The sequence below is a fragment of the Vanessa tameamea genome, chromosome 25, assembly GCF_037043105.1.
Source record: "Vanessa tameamea isolate UH-Manoa-2023 chromosome 25, ilVanTame1 primary haplotype, whole genome shotgun sequence".
NCBI classification, from domain to species: domain Eukaryota; kingdom Metazoa; phylum Arthropoda; class Insecta; order Lepidoptera; family Nymphalidae; genus Vanessa; species Vanessa tameamea.
In genome coordinates this window covers 3946035-3964670 of record NC_087333.1, presented here as the reverse complement: position 1 = coordinate 3964670, position 18636 = coordinate 3946035, and the positions used below count along the sequence as shown (strand labels likewise).

General features: G+C 31.8%; 2 protein-coding genes across 3 annotated transcripts in view; both read left to right on the top strand.

Moving 5' to 3' along the window:
* The window catches only part of LOC113403147 (uncharacterized), a 361159-nt gene that overhangs the window by 185080 nt on the left and 157443 nt on the right, over window positions 1-18636 (top strand). The window lies entirely within an intron of this gene.
* The window catches only part of LOC113403122 (putative transcription factor SOX-15), a 114678-nt gene continuing 108286 nt past the window's right edge, over window positions 12245-18636 (top strand). Inside the window, exon 1 of the mRNA XM_026643575.2 lies at window positions 12245-12593. The gene's annotated coding sequence lies outside the window, so the exon portion shown is untranslated. The remainder of the gene's footprint in view (window positions 12594-18636) is intronic.

Sequence of the window (18636 nt, the reverse complement as noted above, 5' to 3'; positions counted from 1 at the left end):
TCTGATGGAATGACCGGATACCTGTCGGTATATGGCCCATTGAAATTGATGATGTAATAAATGTTAACAATTCCTTACATCGTTAATCGAAGCTAAGATATTATATCCCTTGTGCTTCTAGTTACAGTACAGTTGCTCATTCATATTAACTGACAGACTATGGCACCATCTGAAGGAGTTTTTTGATTATATTTCATTTACAGAAATACCCAATAATCCAAATAGCTGCAAACGAATGTTTGCAAAACGTTAAGTGTAATATTTTCATTGTCCGTCCACAGGTTATTCGCTCAGGAACATTGTCCACTTGCGACAATAAAACAAAAAATATATATGAATATATTATTGGTGGGTTTACATTACGGCCTGTAACATGATGGTTTAATAGCCTATTTAAAAATATTTTCATATCATTTGCAGGTTTATAACGTGTTGGTGTGTTTGCAATTTGTGAATTTACCACATATTTGCTAAAACGAAACGATATAATTATGTAAACGAATTCGCTAAGCCCAGTGCCGCCTTTAAGTACTAAGTGAGCAAGAACACTTCAAATTTTCTACAAATATATATATTTTTTTCTAAAAAACAACTTAGAAAACATTTTTATTAAACGGGTGCTTGTTAAATTTTAATTTATTAATGATTCGGATAAATTCAGAAATATTTTACCCATCGTTTTGAAAGTGTTTTTTATCATTGGAATTAGATTCTGTCGAAAGCAGGTGACAAACGCTTGATCGCAGTTAAAACTCGAGTTTCATGTTTACAAATGTGTAAAATTTTAATCACGAAATTAATTTATGTTTTTGAGAATATAAGATAAATACTTAGGTGATATGTTATTGAATTATTGTTGACTATATTGAACCTATTTGAATAAACATAGCAAAATTTTGATCCTTGTTATTGCAATGGTGATTGCCTGAAATTTATTCGAACTTAAATCAATTTAATGTGATCAGAGAGCCGAGATGGCCCAGTGGTTAGCCCACGTGAATCCTAAAGAAACTTTCCAGATGTTCACGGACAAGCACCATTGATTTTAATCACGTAAATCTTTGTAATTCATTTTAATACTCATTCGTAAAGGAAAACACTGCGAGGAAAGCTGCAAGTGTCGGATGTCGAATTTATTTATATTGGATGTCTTAAAAGACTGAAGATAACTTATAAGTCATAAATAAATCCAGCATGAGAAAAACAACCTCTTTGACCTTAGATCAGGGAACAAATTTTCTTTACTAAAAAACATGAATATATTATGTTTTAACGCTAATATTCATTAGCGCTTAAACTGTTAAAAATGGTCCGTCGAGCCGGATTTGTATTTAATTATGATTAAAAAAAAAGTTTAAAAGCAGTTCAATGTGATTGTAAAATGTAATCCTCCATTATTTTAGACTTTGTATGCATAAAGTTAGATGACTCATAAAATTCGATGTCCCAATAATTTCTGTAAAACTAGTAAATTGCATAAACTTCAACACAGCTATAGACCACCCTCAAACGAAGAATTAAATCTCAATTTATATTCCAAAGCCGCAAGGAGCAACGAAATCAAGCGAATAACTTTATAATGGTATAAAATAAAAAGGGGTTAGCGGTAACCGGATATTGCCTTCCGTGGCGACCCTTCGCTTCCGGTGAATTTTTTTATGATATCAATTGTGGATTCTGTCATCGCTTTTATTGCGTTTGAGTTGGATCAGGTGCAAGGGACAATTTCGCTTGAAATTTCTAAAATCAACAATTTTCAAATTTAATGCATCCTTTATGACAGAACAATGTATTTCAAATTTTAAGTCAATAGTATTTAATTAATATAGAAGCGTTACACTTGCTTGTTGACGGTACAAATCTACCAGCTGGGCAACTAATATAATTTTGAGCAATACTTCCACTACGAAATATTGAATTAGTACCGATAACGCAAATTTTTTTTTTGGTGTATGTGGCGGAGAAACACCACGATTCGATAGCTTTTTCTTGCTGTCTTTGTCTACCATTTAAAATACTCGCTAATGAGACTTGAAACAAAACATAATCAAGTAATTAAATTAACATTCGTCTTGCAACCACCATCGCTAAAACGTCCTGGTATTTTGCGACTCCCAGCACAAACCTAAAGTAAACAACAACTCACAACTTTGTGAGAAAAATGTTTTTTTGATAGGTAGTAATGTTCTAGTTATTTAAGTATTCATTCTCTTTATTTTTGTGTTCTGTTGTCGAGGGGCAGTGAGACAGTTACATGTTGTTCTATAATTGAACTTTGACTGTATAAGAAGCACATTTTACTTCTAACCGTATCAGTGTCTCTGAAGACGATCACTTACCATCATGTAAGTTCATTTCAAAATGAATATCTAAAAAATGACATTCGATAAACACTGAACCTAAATCGGACAAAGTGATGCCCGATTTAGGTTAACAATCATCGCCTAAATACCATGCCTTCTATATTCTATACACTGAACCATTTTAACTCCAAATATCAGCTAGAGTTTTAAAACATATGTTTCCAAAATCCACAAACATGAGGTAATTCAATTATCGAACGTTGCACAATAGAGAGTTGTTTTGAAAGCGGGAAATTGTGCGGGGACAATTTCGGCGAGATCTGCGCGCACGCTTCACCGTCACGTGTACGGTCAGCATAACAGATGTATGTATTTGTATTAAAATAATTCATAATTTTCGCCATATTTTCATTAAAAAATCGAAATCAAATGTAATGCAATTTAAAGTTACCAATAGTTCGGATTTTAGATTCTACTATGAAGAACCGGTAAGAGCCTAAGAAGATACTCTTTTCCATCTATTAAATATACTATTGATTAAATACAATCAAATTAATATACTATATAACGCATGAAAATTGACGAATACGAACTCAACGCTTTTCTATCTAAACATATATTTTACTCCTACTTTAATTAAATACTCTTTCATTAATGTGAGATTTAAATTTCTTAATTGGAAAAATTAATTTTACATGCTGTATTAAATTAAAACAGTTGTCTCTGGAACATCAATACATCCTTGGGGTAAAAATGAAGGTCAAGACGGAACTTCGGTATTACAAGTACATCATTACTTCTCGTGCCTCATCATTTATTGAGGAATGCCAGATTTATATCTGAAATACTGCGAGGCCATAATCATGTATTGAACGCAATGAAATCGCTTCTGAGACACGTTCGCAGTCAGTCAACGACATGCAAGCCTGTGGTAATATGAAAAAATGGAATAGTTAATTTTGAACTGGAACAGCTTTGTAAGATCTACTGTACTTATGTAACAGATAAAAATAAAAAGGCATATTTATATTTTATTATGACTGTTTTTTTTAAATATTCACATAATATGTACAATTTGGTTTTATTCTTAAGTATGATATATGTACGCTACTGTTCAATATTTAGGTAGGTATATATTTAGTTTCGGGTAGATGTGTGGGATGTAAAAACATTGAAAATGTAAAAGAAGCTTGATAATTTTTGTTGAAAGTTTGGATAAGATGGTAATGATTGTATGAAATTTTGATTAAATATTACATCAGTAGATATAATGATTACATAAAATATAATTTAATTTTCATTACTTATACCTTTAAGAAATCCAATAATCCAAAAAGTATTTAATTCGGCATGATAGAGAAGATTAATTGAATTGAACTTAACAGATTAAAAATACTTCAATGAGCATTGAGTATTCAAAAACGTTTATTAAATTCTGCATTAGTATATCATCAACTTAGAACTCACTAGGCCAGGTCACCTTTCTTTGGGCACTACGCATGGAAAATTCAATCGACGTCAATTCTCCCTGGGAATGATTTTCTCGTAGTTGGTTCTCTGTTACTTTATTATGATGATGATTGAAAGATTGATACGGCTTGTAAGAAAACTGTGTGTGTGTTCAATTCACACGCGGTAAAAGTGAACTTAAACTTTTTTTATTTTTTGTGTCTTTTTCGTGGTACATTTTTGTTTCTTCGAGTTTCGAATCACAACGATTCTAAAGAAGTTTACTTCAAAACCTTAAATCAGCTCTTACGGCACACACATACCAGAGTCTTAAAATAAAAATAAATAATATATAGGTTTACGCACTCGCTTATCGTCTAAGGTTTCGTTAAAGATAGCATTTCAGATTCCGGCCACTACGGCTGAAATTCGGATAAAATTATATAATAATAATAATAATGTAATACAATAACACACACTTACAATGGTTTTCTTTGCTGTCTTACCAAAAATGAACTTAATTTCACCTTTTTCATAATATGCATTAAGAGCAAATTTTACTTCAATCTTATAAAATATAATCCTTAAAATTATTACTTATAGCTAAAAAGTAAAAATACAAAAAATATATTATTTTAATATAAAATATGACTAGAATTACAAGAAAAATATTAAATTAATTTATTGCTTCCTTTTGCTGACGGTACACCTTGCGCATGAGCATCAGAGCTTTAGTTCAGCGCGTGCGTTTGTCACCGTGAAATTGTTGCACTCTTGCTTTCTCGTGACGTGATGTCCTTTCGCTTTAATTGCTATGGATCATTATTGTCATTGTCGAGGTGACTGACCTGCGCAATGTCATTGCATTCCGTTACAACCGGTAGGTATTTGAACGCATTGAGTTATTATAATATGTAAAATATTTAATGTGTTTTGAATATTGTAGGTAAATAGGAACGTCAATGTCGGTCAAATTTGGAATATGTAAATAATTAAATTCGTAAAAATAACTTATAATTATTTATCATAATAATTAAGTATACTTAACGTAAAATAATTGTAATTTATGTCAAACAGTAAATAGTATTATTTAAAAAGGAGATGTTTTTAATTAACAGAGTTTTATTCGCTTGACTTTATGTATCGATCTAACGGAATTATTTTAATGTCATTTTCACCATTTCCAAGACGTCTGATGAAATTAAAAATGGCACACGTGACTATTACTGATGACAAAACAATACATTCGATCTAGAATTCTACTATCTTCAAGGATCGCCATCCTACAAAACAAAAAATAGTGGTATTGCAGGTTACCTACCTATTAGTAAGGTAAAAGGTAACCTGTAATTATAAATAAATAATTAATTATTTCGCTTAATTCCTTTTCTTGTTTTTTTTTTAAGCTATAAGGTATGTTAATGTAATGCCTAACTGGAATTATACTTATCCCAATATAAATTAAACTTATACAAGAGGTTGCAGCGCATTTAACGTTCCGGAGGTTTCGGTATACGAGTATAATAAAAATATTATTATACAAGAAACTACTTTTTACAGCGTTTTAAATTGAGACTATTGCCTTATAATAATGTTTAAAAAAATAAGTATAATACAAATTTAGTTTTTAGTATCATAAGTATTTTGAGTTAATTCCTTTATCAATATTTATCTGAATCGAAATGATCTTATCATTAACATTATGGGTATACATTTCAGTCGAAAAACTTGTACTAAATCAATAATGAACGTTTCAATAGATCGAAAACCATTCCACTGCCAAACGGTTCAACAGCTAATAATATTAATTCAACCAATACATAACTCACTCGTCAGAACACAAAGCGATAAAATATTTAATCAAATATGGATATTGGTTAGAGCTGTTGCAATTTCAAATTTTCAGAAACCATGGTGAGATGCCTATGTTACTCATGGAAAGCTTGTCATTTTGAATATTGAATAGGGATTCCTTATGCTTGAACCTCGAAATCGAGCTGACATAGCCCAGTGATTAGAACTGGCGAATCTTAGCCGAAGGTTGTGTAAACCTGAAAACCACTGCTATTTTTCATGTGCTTGTTTTGTCTTTAAAATCAATTCTTTATTGATAAAAGCAGTATGTTTTGGATTTATGCTAAAAATTTTGCTATGTATGCTAAAAATCACCAATATCCATTGATGTAGTGTCATGGAATCAATTCCAGCCTTATTATACAATAAAGGAAAGAAGGCAGTGGCAGAGCAATGGAAAATTTACAGGCTACTTTTACTTTAGTCTACTTATTAATCATTTGATAGAATATAGAGTCAAAAGATTAATTAATTAACTAATTAATATTCTTATAATATAGCTTTTATCTCTTGTCTCTATCTATTTCTGCACCTACCTGTTTTCGTACTAAGCTTCTATCACCAAAGGTTGTCTTTGAGTGATCGCCATAAGCGATAAGACCGCCATTTATCTAATGTATATATTGTTTCTCTTATATATTCATGTGTTGTGCAATAAAGTATTATAAATAAATAAATAAATAGAGTCTTTTATACATTCATATTGAATGTATGAATTGTAGTTGTTCTAGTGGCTAGATTCCACCAGATGTTAAGTGGTCACCATTGTCCATAGACAATGGCGCTGAAAAAATAATAACCATTCCTTACAATGCCAATGCACCACCAACATTGGGATCTTAGATGTCATGTCCCTTGTGCCTGTAAATACACTGGCTCACCCATAATTCAAACCGGAATACAATAATACTACTCAGTATCATCACGACTATTTGGCGGTTGAATATCTGATGAGAGGATGGCACGTACCCAGATGGGCTTGCAGAAAACCGTACCACAAAGTAAATGATACTATGAATACAACTGTGAATGTGTATTTACTTAGCCCCAGAACAACTTATAAATGGGTACTACCTGCTGATATGATTCAAAGACTTGGTTAAATGAATTTGGCTAAACTAGAGGCACAAGGGATGTAACATCTTAGTTCCCAGGGTTGGTGGCGCATTGATGATGTAAGGAATGGTTAATATTTCTTACAGCGCCATTATATATGGGCGGTGGTGACCACTTACCATCAGATGGCCCATTTGCTAGTCCGCCTACCGGTATCATAAAAAAAATTGGTTATATAGAACGTTCTTTACTTGAACCAAGTACAGTTCATTTATAGTACCGATAAAGATTTTCCTCTTCCTCGATCCGTGACGTAAGCGTTGCCTAGTTAATCATTGATTCAGTGATTCATTAATTGTAAGATATAATTAATTAGCATAAATAATTTCATTTATATTACTTCCATTTAAATAAACCTGTCACGTGGTTTGGATCAATAAAGTAACGAAGAAGAACATTTTTAAAACATCAGACAGGAAATAGTCTGTCTGGTATATAATACATAGACCGTGATGCGTCGTTACGAAAATATATAAAGAGTAACACGCTTAAAAGTAAAAGACAGTAATCTCACAGCTGAGTAAAGTACACCTCTCATCTTGAGGAAAAATCATGAAGGGTTTTACGAATTGCAATAAATACCACATTTATTTTAAATAAACCGACTTAAATACTTGGCTTGCTTTAAGAATCTATTAAATTAATGACTATAAATGCATTATATACTAAAATTATTATTATGAAAACAATGTAGATTACATTAAATAAATTATTATTTATAATCAATCATTGCATTATAAATTGTTTAATGAATTATTATTTATAAAATAAATAATTATAACGAAACCTTAGATGACAACAATTAATACTTCTACACAAGTTATGCCTTATAAATTTTATGATTTCTGCAAAAATTATATGCATTTTGAGCTTTACCTTTTAAATTAACCTGATGTCATATAAGTAGGTACTTGAGTGTATAAAAAATATATATTATAAAAGATTTAACTCTGTAAACGGATCCGCGGCCGTCCTTTAATTTTTATACTTATAGAAACGACCTTAACAACATTTTATCGATAAAATGAAAGAAACTGATGATGCTGAATGTAGACTTAACCGAGACTAGTCCGCGAGAAAGTTATCTACATAAATCTTATTACATATTGTATGTACAGTCAAGTGGATCAGAGACCCAGCGGCTACCTGTAAATTTTTACCGAAGATCTAGAATCATTGATTAATCATGTGCTTTGTTTGTGTTTGAAACGAGCTCGACAGCGAAAGAAAACATCGTGAGGCAACTTCTATATTGTGTCGGATTGTCTTATCTAGTAGCTCTATATGAGGCAGCTAATCCCGCGGTCCTTGGTGGATCCGACCCCATGAAGAGTTTTTTATCGATAAATTCTTAGTAACAGTACTGGAGTCTGAAAGTTGGAAGTTTACACTCTCATGCCTCGGGAAACACGTAAAGCTGTTGGTCCTGCGCCTGAATACTTTCCCGTGGTATTGGAAGTGCCGTCCCATCGGATTACGATAATAAGGGTAGAGCATCTGTGTTTGCACACACACTCATGAATTATAATATGTCCTGGGTGGGCTGGTCTCCTTTAAGATTTACTGCTGTTGCCAAAATCGACCAGGAAGTCAACCTCATATTGTTTCGGATGAAATTTTACTCCACGCGTATACATCAAGCCGCATCAAATAGCGTGGAGGGAGAGTGGAGAAATACTCCTAGCCTCTATCCAGCAGTAAGGTTTTTTTTTATGTTATAGGTGGCAAACGAGCAGGAGGTTCAACTGATGGAAAGATTGATTACCACCGCCCATGACCATCTGCAATACCGGGGGGCTTGCAGGTGCGTTGTCGGCCTTTTAGGAAGGAGTACGCTCTTTTCTTGAAGGTTCCCAAGTCGTATCGGTTCGGGAAAACCGCCGGCGAAAGTACCCGTATATACACAGGATTGTACGTTTTAAATCGTCATATACGATTAAATTATTAATCATTATTTCAAGAATATATATATTAGAGATGGGTAAGGTTCGTTGTATCTGTGCTAAGTCACAAACGCCAATCAAGATGTTATCTGGGGCGTGTTCGTTTCACACTCGTCTCCATCGAGCGCGTCTGATTGTTGAAAGGTTGCGAAAGTAACATTACTGCGTTATTGTTGGTGGCATTTATTCTCTTTCTCGGAATAAGTGTATTCGTATGTATATATTGTACGTTAACTCTTCAATTACATTACACGAAGGGATTTTTAAAGATTTTCGTGTGGAGGAAGTTGATTATTTACAAGGCTTAATACAAAACATTACAAGGCAAAATCGCTTTGTTTTTTTTTGACATAATTTATGGGTGTTTGGCTACCGAGTGTTCTATCTACAATTTTTTTTTTTTAATATTAACTCTTTCATTGGTATTGGATCGGTCATAAGAGAGTGCACTTGTGTGTGCACAAACTTATTGCGTTATTATTTCGCTTATGCGGTTAACTAGTCTCTGAGATTTGTCAAGTCTGAATTTGCTAGGAGAAGTCGGATAATTTTGTTTATCCTTTCGATCGTCGTCGGGAATAATAAAATTAAATTGAATTACACTTGGCATTTGTATAATGGATCTTCTTTGTATATGAGGAACAAGGGTTTTGGATATTTAAAACGAATTCCTGGTAGGGCTCTATCTTTCCTTGGAATAGTCAGAGAGACAATTGATTATCTCTTATTACTTCATCATCTTAGATACCATGGGTGGTGACTGTCAATGTGCGACCGACCATTTACGTAAGCAGCAAGTTATACTTCTCCCATTGTCTATGGCTGAAGGTGACAACTTGCCATCAGATGGTCAATATGATTATCTGCGTTTCCAGATCATAAAAATATACATAAATAAAATGCTAAATATAGACAAATGTTATTCCATATAAATAACATAAATCCTACACGGCATGTCCCATACTTGAGTTACTAAACGTAAGTAGGTATTAATAATGTTCATACCTAGCATTCATATGTTTATAACTTGTTTTATAAATAAATATTTATATATTATTATTTCCGATTAGTTACGACATATGAGTTACGATTATTATACACCAGAAAGGGCATTTGTTATATTTATTTCTCTAGAGTTTTCATTCGAGCATTTCTTCCACTGTAAGCGGAAGGACTACTTCTACTACTGACTGAGTGCCAGACTTTTCTCTAACACTAACAGTGACTATTCTCTCCGTCATGGTGGGATTTGTACTAAACGTTTACGCTCACTCCCACTGAATTTTCATGTGCTCAATTTATGTTTATGATTTACCACGTGCTTGGCGGTGAAGAAAAATATCACGAGGAAACCTGCATGTGTCTATTTTTCAATTATGCCACATGTGTATCCACCAATACGCATTAGAGCAGCTTGGTGAAATATGTTCCAAAACCTTCTCCTCAGAGGGTGAGGAGCCCTTAGCCCAGCAGTGGGAAATTTACAGGCTATTAATGTGTAATGTGTGTTTACGCTCACTATTTTCCCCCTCTTATTGAACTCTATTAACTATGGAATAAATGTTGAACGTAACAAGATACCTGGTCGGTCGCTGGTTATCTGGATACTGGGACAGTCCTTATAATGTGGGACTTATTGGACTCGTTAGGTATGTCTGGAAAACAGCATTAAAGGCCTCGGCAGTAAAAGCTAAAGAGAGTAAGGCAGAATATTTACGTCAGATTCCAAATTACACCTTTATATTTAAAACAGAGCTGGAAGTAACAGTGCTATATAAAACCTAGAAGATAAAATAGCGGAGAATTCTACTAACATGATATGTTCCCAATTACATATCTTAAGCTTAATCGTAACTGAGGGCAAGTCTACTTATGTATACCGTTATGATTGTATCCCGATTATATTCCGATTCAACTTCGACCGAACCGCCACTGTATTGTTGTGTAAGTTGAATTGGAAAATGGCTGAACAGCAACGATTTCGTTTTAATTAGATTGCGTTAAATTGACAATTTGTTAGTGGAATTGGCGCCCTGACCTTATTGCCTTCACTGGTGATATGACTAGCTCTATTTCCTTCTAGATATGCAGGATGCGACTGAAAATGCATTTCATGGGAGTCATGATTTGTACGGCAGTTCTTTTAAATTCCAATTTGGAAAATACACAGGATTTCGAAAAATTTGTTTTCTATCAGAATAATTACTTTAAACAAAACACAACAGCTAATTATTTCGTATCCAACTGAAAAATGTGATGTCAATACCTCGTTTCATAAAATAGTCAATAAAAAAAAACAAATACTTCTATACTTGTTGGTGGAGCCTTGTGCAATACGGCAAGATTGTTGGCGTATTGGCTATGTAAGAAATGGTTAAAATTTCAGACATTGGATTGGCATTAGACATTGGTCTATGGGTTGTGGTAACCACTAATATCAAGTGACCCATTTGGTCATCAACCTACCAATACCGTAAAAATAATAAAAAAATGTTTTTTATATCCCTTAAAACGAGACAATTAACATACTTAATATAAAATTAATAACAACTCAATGAAAGGAAAAACTCAAAAATAAACAATTGCTACTTCCAGCACTCGACTTCAACGATAAATAAAATAAAAAACCAAGACAGCTATGTAAAACGTGTAACATTTCCTCCTACCTACGAAAATTGGCCGATCGCCATGGGATGAGCCCGAATACGCCACGTCTACATTTTGGTCCATAAAGATGTAAACATCACGTTGTCTCGCTCTAACGCAGCAGCATATTCGATGAAAGAAAGAGATAGGAACATAAGATGCAGTTTCACAGCTAATGAAACGTAACCACTGTCCGGTTGCGCCTACGCATCTCGTGCCAAAATTGTCTCACAGCGTTGTTCTTTTAGTATATTTTTTTTAAATAATATAGAAAAGATATCCTATCTTAATGATTCTATTTTTAAATGTATTTATTTTTTCTTTAATTTAATAAATTGGATATACGCAAATCGAACTATCTTGCAACTTCAAATTGTTCATGTTAAGATAAATTTGTTCAAAATTGACACTTATTTCGGAAGATTTAAGACTTAAAATGTTTTAATGGAATGTTGTTGTACTTAAGTTGTACTAGACAGGTAATAGCAGAAAAAGATCCGTGTTAAATAACCTACACCAATAGAGTCATACTCTTTTAGTTATAGCAAAATTTATGAAGTGGAAAAGAGACGGCTATATTTCGATGGTATCCTCAAGAAGCTTGATGCATACATTTGTTGAGTCAACAGGTTTTGCCAGGTGCTACCAACAGTTTTTGGTGGAACTTTCATGATGAATATATTTTTTTCAGTAAATATATGTTTAAATCGTATCAAGATTCCTTTCCTATTTTTAATAAAAATATCAGTTTTAAAAAATAACTTACCATGTTGAAGAAACAATTTTTCTGCAAGATTTAAAAATCCAACGAGAAGTATTTTTTTGCAAATGGCAAAATTAAATGTTTATATCCGATCGCACACATGACTGACTCGCATCAAAAATGTTGAGGACGCCTGGATCCAGCGATCGCCCGTTCTGAGGTGCGCGTGCGCCTCCAGTCTATCGTGCACACCCGCCGACGCGAAGTGATACACCGTTTCTTAATCGTAATTTAAACTTCGCACTCCCATCGAAAACTCTGACACTTAACACATAGCTTAAACATTGACGTTCGAAAACTTAGTGAAAAGTGACAAAAGTGTAAAATTTTTTAACGTGAATTTTATAACAATGTGTATTGTAAAGTTAGTGTGACAAGTTGCGGTTAAAGTTCAGAGCCGTTCTGGATGTACTAGTTTATATATTGCGTGTATGAATATACTTGTATTAGGTACCTATACGAAGTGTTGTGTTAAGAAAAGAACTATAGATTTGAAGATATCAAATTTAAATTGAATTGGTACGTATTCATATATTTTATTAATATTTTTGCATCATTAGCAATCATTATAATATATTATTTTAAGCTAAACATTTAATCAAAAACAGCAAAAACATTGGCAGAATATTCTATAGTTATAAGTCTATTAAAATTTTATTTTATAAAAAAAAAAAACTATCATTAGAGCATTTTTTAAGATCGGTATTTAATATTCAGTTCGGAAATATTTGGTATGAATAAACCTTTTTTTAATTGATAATATTATATTATTAGTATATTATATTATACACATATATTTAATATTTTAACGAAATGTATGTGTCGGTTAGTTTAGTTACACGAAGCAAACAAATTCCACCTTTCGACCCCAATTTGAATATTTATAGGAATATGAATGGTTGAACAAACTTGTAATGAAAATTTTTAGAATTATATTTGAAATTTAATTTCGTCTGATACGGTTGTAAAAGACATTTATTGTTAAATATTTTATTATTATATTTGTTTAGCTGGTAGATTATTTATAAAATAAATATGCATTTCCCTATTTAATTTGAAAACGTAATAAAAGTAGATTTATTTCAAAGTTAATAACTCATATACGAACACTGTCAAAACCTTATAACTTTGAGCTTGAGTCAAGCTCGAATTAAAAAGATTGCAATAACATTTTGACTATGCTATACTGACTATAATTAATATTTAGATTAAGATCATTTTAAAAAGACTTAATCCAAATATACTTTTAACTTAAGTCAAACATTGTTGGTGTTGCGATGTTTAAATTCATATATTAATTTATTTTTAATAGAAAATTTTAAAGGTAAATTTAAAAATAATATTTGAAGACGTGAGTGGATGAAGGTTATATGTGACATTGTACAAAAATTATTTTATGTCACAAATGAAAGTGTTACGACATAAAATTAATTTTTTACAAAAATGTTACGTATCACCTTCATCCACTCGTGTCTTCCTTTTTAAGCGACATTGTTAATGTCAATTCATTTGAAAAAGTTTTTTATTTACTATATATTTTCGAAATAATAATTATCTATTTCAATTTTGAATTTAATCCATTCAAAAAAAGATATCAATCAAAAAGAAAATAATGCTACTTGCAACGAAAATAGTATGATTTGTTATCAGTAAAAATTGACAATTTATTAGAAGTAGCCAAATAAAATGCATCAAATATATTATATACTTTAGATTAGGGTAATAGAGTTCGTTTTCGTTTGGCCATAATATAAATATAATATTATAATAGCCGATCGAATATTCCGAACCAGATTTAACCTGAAATTTGATTTGATCTCTCCCCTCCGATGAATACATTAAAATAATATATTTCAGAGGTTTTGGATGGTTTATTTCATTTTCGTACCCAAATTTCTACATGAAACCATCAAACGATTTTTACGTTACACGTTAAATAAAAAAAAATATTCGAATCAATTAGTATTCTTATTAGAGTAACGGAGATCATATTATTGCGATAAAAATCCGTACCGACGGCCTACCAAGTCCAGAACAAGACTGTTTTTTTTGAAGATGATACAAATAATACGAACGATCAAAAATTCTACCACTTTTTTTCTGATCAATGAACAATAACAGTTATTCGTATCCAATTCTTGGAAATCACATCTTGTTTTCTTTAATAAAAGCCGATAGCAGATAATAATCCAAAAAAGAGCAATTGCCAAGATACAAAAACATTTACATTGAAAAAAAACCTCTTTTGCACTTATATCATGATACAAATTCTTAATAACACATAAAACAAACCAGAATGGCTTCCGTTTCCAGTAATTGGTAAACAAAAATAAAAATGACAATGTTGATGGCTTGAATTTGAACCGGCGACCACCGGTCAAATTACACCGGTTTCATCCACTGCTCTGTCTCGACTCAATGCGTCAATTGTACTGTTATTAAAATAATCATCTCATTTTCATCTCGAAGTCGTAACAACTTGAAAAGGTTTAACATCTCGTGTTTAGAGAGTTTTTGCGTTTATATTTCAAACTATCCGCTTCTCGCGGCTTTTCTCGCGTTAAACTTTACTGATCCGCCCTGAGTCGTAGTCTGTTGTCCAAAAAATCTTTCTAATCATATCTGTAGTAGTTCCTGGGATCAGTCCGTTCAAACAAACAAACAAGCTTCAGCTTTATATGTTAGTATGGATATTCCAAATATCATTGCTCAGTAGTAACGATTAACGTAAATTTAAATTCAAATTTAATAATAATTCTTTATTCAAATTTACTTTACGTTTAAATAAAGAATGATTATCCCGACTGAGGGACCATAGACGATAGACGGTATTCCATTTAAGTAAAACTTTTTTTTAATATTCATTCATTCAATATACAAAGAATTTCTTTTAAAGCTATTCCGTTAAAAACAATAGACACTCAATACTCGACCACATCGTAAATATATTAAAGATTATAATTATTGCAATAAATGTCGCAACGTTGTCTGATATTGCCGATCCAACTTCACGTCGAGTTTCGTTGGCTCGTAAAGAATAGTACCACTGATATCTGCCAATTAATCTGTGTAACTTGCTTGCCGTGACGTATAATTTGATATGATTCCACTATTCAATCTTAAGCAACTGTGACGTCATCTTCTAAGGAGGTTCTTGTCAGAATGTACATTTTTAATTTTTATTAATGGACCTCTCCTTTACTGTATTAATAAATGACTGAATAACTATTCAAAATAACCTTTGAATAAATGTAATAGCAGAAATTTTAAAATAATTGCAATATTTAGATGTTACCGTTTTAAAAAAAAAAAAACAATTTTGCTTATAGATATCTAACAATAACTTAAATATATAGCACACATATCATATACCCCCATTTTACTACCTCGATAAATTATATATCCTTCTCCGGGATTCAAACTATCTCCGTACAAAATTTCATCTGAAACGATTCAGCGGTTGAAGCGTGGAGAGGTAATAGACAGAGTTACCTAATTTATAACATTAGTATACAATACACTTTTATCTATATTTATTTTTTCCAAAAAAAATTATGTCGATTCTACATTTATTACAACGAAATGACATCAATTTTAATAATACATGCACGTAATTTTATTGTAGATTCGCTTTTACTCTTAAGATTACTTTATATTTAAGAGTAATTTTCGATGAGAAATCCTCAAATAACAGACGCGCTACGAAAAAACGACGTTCAAAATGAATAGAGTTTTTAGAAAAAAAAATTCAACGTGATACTCTATCAATTATTTATTATGAAATTTTGTTTAATATAGAGCGGGCTACAAATTAAATTTTTTATACAGTTTCGATGTTAGTGCGTTCGGTTTCACCTTTGATTTTTATTTATACGTCATGATAGATTGTCAGAAAGTAGTGGCCAAGGGCTGACTACTAAGAACACGCACACTAGTAAAGTAGTATGACGTTTGGCGTGTGTTAAGCGTAGCTGTCGCGCACACCAATATAATAAAGTTGGCTCGTTATTTTTAGATCATTTATTGTGCGACATATAGATATATAAATAATGTAAGTATAATATGTATCACTTATTTACGATGAAACAATAATATTTTCTGCAATTAGAGACTCTTCTTTGAGCTAGCTTGACTACGTTGCTAATGGCGTAGCCTGGTGTTTTCGCAAATATATGTGTTCAGCCGGTTTTATTTGTTAGTTTAGTTAGACAGACTTTTTAACATAAATACTTACAATTAGTATGGTTGTGTTCGAATTTCAAATTATCAAGTGTAACTACAGGCGTAAGGGATATAGCATCTCCGTTCCAAAGGTTGGAAACTTATAGACCCCGATATATCTATGGGCGGTGGTTACTACTTATTGTCAAGTAGCCCATCTAATTCATATAAGATTTACAAATTTATATCAAAGTACACATATATTTAAAAAAATAGCGACGAGTTTTTATTGTAAATAATTTATGTGTTAAAATGATACGAATGTTATTATTAAGGATGGAACTCGTTGTTTTTAAGTTTTGGCGTAAAACCCCTGGTTTCTGAATCATTTTGTATATTTATATTAAACGAAAGATAACATTGGTTAGCGGGTAATTTTCTTACCATTTAAAAAATACCGACCATGGTACAATGGCACGATGATATTACACACTCTCGGGGAATAATTTTCTTGTTTTAAATTAGTTGAGAACTTTTTTTTTTTAATGAAATATAACTGACGTAGGTATATTGCACAAAAACCTTTTTTTTTTGTTTAAACTGACTTAAAATATACAATAATAATTGAAATAAAAACTATTTACAAGTCGTTAATTATAATTATTATATAGACACAAAGAATGTCTCGTGTTCTACAAGCCCACTCCGGCTTCGACGAACAGAGTTCGAGTCAGTTCAAGCAGAGCGGGCATTTGCCCAACTGTGGGAATTAGAGCCTTAAAGAACTTTAAATCAAAATGTTTTTTAAATTTTCTTTTAATGACACCGAGTAGATTATAAGAATATTGACAATCTGTACTAATATTATAAATGCGAAAGTAACTTTGTCTGTCTGTTGCTCTTTCACAGCCAAATCACTGAACCGAATTTGATGAAGTTTAGTATGAAGCAAGCTTTAACTTCAAGACAGGACGAGGCCACAATTTTATTCCTAATAACTGACGATGAACCCCTAAAACGCAAGCGCTTATTTAATAAAACGATCGTGTTCGTGAAATACTGCAAACCGCTTTGGAGTATCCTAATGGAATGAACACCAATAATATATAGAATATTTTAGTAAGAAATCGTAACCAAATCGACTTAAATTTAATTTATTAATTAACGTATGTATACAGTATTTGAATTTTTCATGTTGAATTAATTAAATAATGTATTATTTTATTTAATGGAAAATTACAGAACGCTCGGAGTTGTTTTGTTTGAATGCAAATATAATCGTTGAACTTATGAAAAAAAAATAACCAAAAAAGGTTTTCATTATTAAATTATCGAATGATTCAAATCTTTCAAAATATTTTTCTATGTTGGTCGCAATAGTTTATACGTACCTACTTAACATGTTTATATATAACATACATATTTAATAGGTCTTCCCTAAATATGATAGTCTATATTTAATACATGTAGTTATATGTGTCATCAACAATAATAATTTTAATGAAAATAGTTATAAAGGGACAATAAAATTATTGCTAAGATATGACAAATGCATTTAAATACAAATTTAAATATTCTAGAAGATTAAAACTCTTCTTATTTCCTGTCCAGACGCATAATACGTTATTCAAATAATCGGAGTTCTACATGGAAAATTCTTTTGGAATTCTAAACACTACTCCTCACAGTCTTGTTTAGTATTTTGTTTTTATTTAAATTTGTACACATATTATTTTTCTATGTAGTATTTTAATTATTTAGTCCAGTGGATATGTACAAGGGATAAAGCATTAGGGCCAAAGTTGAATTGCTTATGTAAATATAAATAAATATAAATAAATATTGGACAACATCACATACATTACTCTGATCCCAATGTAAGTAGCTGAAGCACTTGTGTTATGGACATCAGAAGTAACGACGGTACCACAAACACCCAGACCCAAGACAACATAGAAAACTAATGAAGTTTTTCTACATCGACTCGGCCGGGAATCGAACCCGGGACCTCGGAGTGGCGTACCCATGAAAACCGGTGTACACACTACTCGACCACGGAGGTCGTCTATGTGAGTGTGCCACTACTTAAGGCCAGGTCAGGCTTAACTGTTTTATATATATTTTTATAGTCTATCATTACCAATTGGATTGGCTATTGTATATTGGTATGTACTATTGTTGAGTGATCGTTGTAAAATAAGTAACGAATACGTCATAAAGTTACAAGTGCCTGTTGCTTAATAAAACATAGCAATCCCCTGGTGTTGCCTCCACTGGTGACATGAGTTTAATCTACCGCCCAAAGGATTAAAATTGAGATTAAATAGGGAAATTTGTATATTTAATTTATATTTTATAAATTTATTTAAGTTCTCGAGGTTAGGTTTTATGTTAATTATAT